At 33.7% G+C, this 5,535-nt stretch overlaps 1 non-coding gene across 1 annotated transcript; it reads left to right on the top strand.

Moving 5' to 3' along the window:
* Nucleotides 1-4,509: 4,509 nt before the first annotated feature.
* LOC116878875 lies at nucleotides 4,510-4,618 on the top strand. Its single transcript, XR_004384903.1, has one exon. It is a non-coding gene; the product is annotated as a U6 spliceosomal RNA (small nuclear RNA).
* Nucleotides 4,619-5,535: the final 917 nt, after the last annotated feature.

The following is a 5,535-nucleotide window of genomic DNA, read 5'->3' on the forward strand; positions in this document are numbered from 1 at the left end:
AATTGGTCTATTCCATGATTTACTTGCTGAGAAGAAGACAGATTTATCAATGAAAGAAAGCTAACTACTTCACCACTTTTGATGGAGTGCCTACAAGTAATAATTGCATGTGAACAGGCTGTCCAGACAGTTGTTCACTGAACTCCAGAGGAATAGTCATTAAGTATGGAGATAGAAAAAAAATACACGTTTTGATGCTCCGGGGGGAGCTTGTGAGAGAAATGTAGATAACCGAGAAACCACCGCTGGCATACCAGCTGGCAGGCAGCCAGAGGAAAAGAGCCAAGACTGGGGTCAGTGAGCATTTCCAGGAGTGGGTTACAAGGAGCTACAGGCATCACCAATAACAATACAACAACAATCAAAGGACAATCTACATGCACAAAGAGCACAGAAAGGGCTGTTATGACCACATCCATCTTTCCTGTGACACCTGCTTGCGTAGATGACATTCATCAACCGTACCACCTTTTCAACTGACACAGCACTCTCTTCCTGGGGAGACTTCAAGATTTTTTAACCAAAGTAATTGAACTACTTTCCATATGTAAACCCAATTTCATTATGTCAGGGAAGGAAATTTAGGCTTTTTCACACTTTATCTTCCATGGTGTTTTTTTTTTTTTTTAATATCTATTATAAAACTAGCAAGTGAAGGGAAGATCAGATGGGCTAACATTTTAATTATAAAGCCATTTTTGAAAAATACCACCTCTATTAATAAGTTGACAATGGAAAAATATGAGGACGTATTTAAATTAAGGAAGTTAAGACTTTTTAATTTACACTTAGAAATTTCCTGAGATACCACAGCAACCTCTCTCCTCAAAGTAAGGCAAATTTTACCATGATAAGAGGATGTGATTGTGCTTAAGATAATTTGTTTTCACACTGAAAATTCCCCCTGAAGAAAAAGAAGATCAACTACTCTGATTTGGACCAAATGATGACAAAAACTATATTTGAATTTTGATCTTTGGTCATGCCTTGACTATAATTTAAGTGAGCAAAATGTTTTACGTAAGTGGAAATAAAAAACCTGTTTAAGTTAATATTCTATAATATTTACTAATTAAGAATCAAAGAAGTTTCTGTTTTTCTCATAAAAGAATAACAGTAGATACAAACATAGAACTTTCAGTAAGAATTCTTACACATCTCTTTCCTTAGAACTCTTAGTATTTCATTGTCAGGACCTTATTATTTGCCAGATGATGGCTATTACTTCTTATCTAGAATTCACTCTTAAAAACGAAGTCTTTTTTTTTTTTTGTAATGACTATTAAAGTTTACAAATTAAACCTGTTTAATTCTTATAAGCCAGCATACAACCAAACAGTCAAGGGTTAAGTAGAGAGCTTAGTAATTTTCCAGTTAAAACCAGTAAATGTAGAGAGTGAGTTGGGGGAAATCAGAGGGAGAGATGAAGCATGAGAGACTGTGGACTCTGAGAATCAAACCCTGAGGGTTTTGGAGGGGAAGCGGGTTGGGGTATTGGGTGAGCATGGTGGTGGGTATTAAGGAGGGCATGTATTGCATGGAGCACTGGGTGTGGTGCATAAACAATGAATTTTGGACATTTAAAAAAATTTTTTTAAAAATCAGTAAATGTAGTTACAATCTACTTCTACCACCAGGGACCCAAAACATTCTTTACAGGCATGGTGAGTTATTTGTGAAGTATTCTCTTTCTCTTTAGTTAGGGACAACATCACATCAACAACTCCAGTGTCACATTTACTTTCTCAATTCTTTTATAAGATGCAAGAATCAGTAAATTCTAAGTGGGAAATAACCAGACCAATGTAGCTTTATAGCTAAGGTTAAAAAGTCAGTGTCCAAGTAAAATATGAAGGTTTCTCCTCTCACAAACTTCTGAACTTCCTCAGATTGCCAAATTTAGTTAAATTGTAATTGAAGTGTAAATATTATTTATCTTAAAGTGAAAAGGAGAATTAGTCTGAATTGTTTAAGGCCGGTAGAAAGTATTCTACGTAATGTTTTGTTAGATCCATATCAATGGGGAACAAATACTGTTCTGCCTGAGAACTTCATACACCCCATGACTTTTACTTCCTAATGGTACTATGCCTGCCATGGTCTAACAGGTAGTTCTTAAAACTTGGTGGTGAAAAGGTCATGGTGCTAACAAGATTAGATTCATAGCCAATCATCTTCAAAAATGTGTATGAGCAGTAAGGGAAACAGAAAGTCTGTGCACTGCAAAAAAAGAGTTTCTAGCTTTCTAAAACCTTGTGAGCTGAAAGGTGATAATCAATGCATCAAAAAATAAAATGTCTGCAAAACTGGGTTTTGTGTGAAACACTTACCTTAGTTACGTTAGCAGAATCCTGTGTTAAGGTGGTGTAAGAAGAGGATATGAGTGTGCACAATGGTTTTGTTAGAAATAGCATAACCTACCAGAGATATGAATCCCACAGTTGAATTTCACACCATCTAACCAAGTCTTCCTTTCCCAGGCGCTGAGAAATACTTCCTATCAGTCCAGTAGACTTCCTTACCAATTTCGGGCTTTGAATTCATTCATGGCAATGCAAAGGAACCATTAACCTAAAGTGAATGAATGAATGAATGAATAAAATCAATGACATGGATGGTACTGGATTTTAGCATACTTAGAAGCAGCCTTTTTCTAAAGCCTAGAAATGAAAATAATAATAATAATAATAATAATAATAATAATAATGTGACCTTGCTAAGTGCTGCTCTTTGAATTCAGTTCCAGTCTCAAATGCTCCTTGTTCTTCTTTCTCAAAGGAGTGTTAGGTCTTTTGGGGAAAATAAAGACCATTAAATGTATAATATTTGTTCCAGGGAGCAAGTTAAGGGTTCATATTCATAAATATTGTGTATCATTCTATCTCTAGTCATTGTGTGATTGATCTAGTCTGCAGGGCTTTTATATTTTTAGGGAGTAAGTATCCTACCTCTCCTGAGTATCAGAGGAATAAAAAGGTCTCCTAATCTGTAGCATATTAAATAAGAGAAGAAAATGGAAGTTAATAGCAGAGTCTGAAAAAAGTATGTTTAGAACTGATTCAAAATAAGAGCATAACATGTAAAAATTTGTGATATGTCGACAAAGCTGTACTCAGAGAAAAGTTTGTCATCTTAAATGTCTTTATTAAAAAATTAGATTTAAAATAAAAGAACCAAGCAATCAATCCAACAATCTAAAACAAGAACAAAAATAAATCCAAGAAAGGAATCAAGTAAGATAAATATAACAATTAATAAATAAAGCAAGTTAAAATGATTGATGAATTGACATGGTTCAAAAATAAAAAAAATCATTAAAAGGTCATATGAAATGGATAAACCTTTGAAAATTGTGATTAAGAAAAATAAAGCACAGGTTTTAAAAATAAGACTATATAACATCATAGTTATACAGGATTTAAAAATTACTAAAATTAGCAAAAGAAGACCTGGAAAATCTAAGAAGACAAAAAAGTACTAACAGACATTGAAATGGTAATGAATAATGACTTACCCTCTATTAGTCCTCACCAACAGCTATAGACCCGGGTTATTTTATGAGCAAGCATTAACAAATCCTCTCGTTTCTGTTTTAAAAAGGTAGACTATAGACTCAAAATCATAAAATGCTAACACATTACATCCAACAATGTATTATATGGGGAAAAAAAGCAGCATAACCAAGTAGGGCTTTATCTTGGGACTGCAAAAATGGCTTCACATTATAAATCTTTCAATGGAATGCACTACATTAATGTATTATAGATTGAAAAACCATTTAATCATCTTACTTGATTTGAAAAAAGCATTCTAAATGAATTCAAGATGTTTATAACAATTTTTAAAAGCTTTTGGTAAAATAAAAAAATATGTCAAGTAATTTCCTCAACTTTATAAAAGGATCTACCAGAGTACCACATCAAGAATTATCCTCAGTGATAAACTGTTAGAAGCAGGCCTATATGGACAAAGAAGAAAAGTTTTCAACCTTCAACTTGAGGTCCAAGCCAATGTAATACAACAAGACTCAAATATTAGAAAGGAAGTTATAAAACTGTGGCAATATACAGAGAGTATCAACATTTGTATGAAAACCTCAATGGGGTAAATAAGGGAATTTAATCAAGATGGCCAAATACAAACCCACCATATAATAACCTGTAGCTTTTATCCATATTTTATTCATATTCATATTTTATTCATATCCATAAGCCAACTATAAAATAAAATAGAACAAGAGGTCTATTTATAATAGTAATAATCATATCAAACACTTAGGAATAATCCTAATTAGACTTCACTAGAAGGTATAAAAAAAAACCCTAAATAAATGGGGAAAATACTTTGTTCATAAATGAGAAGGTTTAATATTTTAATGATGTCTGTTACCTCCAAAATAACCTATTATTTTAGTATAATACTAGTAAAAAATTATTTTTGTGGGAATTTAAAACCTGTTCTAAAATCCACAAAGAGGAGTGAATATTTAAAGGTAAATACTTATAATAAGTACTCATTTGGGCAGCACATATACTAAAGTTAGAATGATACAGAGAGGATGAGCATGGCCTCTGTGCAAAAATAACCAATTAAAATCTATAAAAGAAAATGAAGGGATGGCATTGTCTACTACATATGAAAAATAGAATTATAATAATAAAAACATTATATTAGTGGGATAGGAATTGATAAGTAGATCAGTGGGATAGGAGTCTAAAAAATAAATGAAAGCATATGCTAATTTTTTTTTAAAGATTTTATTTTTTATTTGATACAGAGAGAGAGATCACAAGTAGGCAGAGCGGTAGGCAGAGAGAGAGAGAGGAGGAAGTAGGCTCCCCGCTGAGCAGAGAGCCCGATGCGGGGCTCAATCCCAAGGCCCTGGGATCATGACCTGAACCAAAGGCAGAGGCTTAACCCACTGAGCCACCAAGGTGCCCTAAAAGCATATGCTAATTTAAAACATGATTAAAGTGGCATTTTAGATAAATGGGGTAAGAGGTACTTTAAAAAATATATTCTCTTTTAGAAAGAGAGAGAGACGGACTGTGCATGCGTGCAAGGAGAGAGGGGCAGAAGGAGAGAAACGTCAAGCCGACTCCCTGCTGAGGGTGGAGCCCCATGTGGAACCTGAGCTCATTGCCCATGAGACCATAATGGGAGCCCAGACCAAAAGTTGATAGCTTAACTGACTGAGCCACCCAGGCATGCCAGGGGTACATTTTTTAATACAAATTTTAGAAGAATTATTTACTCATTTAGAAAGTTACAGTTAGCTCATATCTTGCATTCATAAAGATAAATTTCAGATGATTATAATCTAAACATAATATTATAAGAGTACTATACTATATTATATATATCTTTTTCATGTTTGGATCTGGAATGTATTCTTAAATAAAAAATTTCTAACAACAAAGAACTGGAAGGAGACTCAATATCTATACATAGAGGGACTCCTAATCTATGGAATGGCATATAAGGCAGCAGTTTGAAGGAGAGAGGCACTGATAAAGAAAAAAAATCAGGTTTTGG

This window comes from Lontra canadensis, unplaced genomic scaffold (assembly GCF_010015895.1).
Source record: "Lontra canadensis isolate GAN:19392208 unplaced genomic scaffold, GSC_riverotter_1.0 scaffold2, whole genome shotgun sequence".
Taxonomy (NCBI): domain Eukaryota; kingdom Metazoa; phylum Chordata; class Mammalia; order Carnivora; family Mustelidae; genus Lontra; species Lontra canadensis.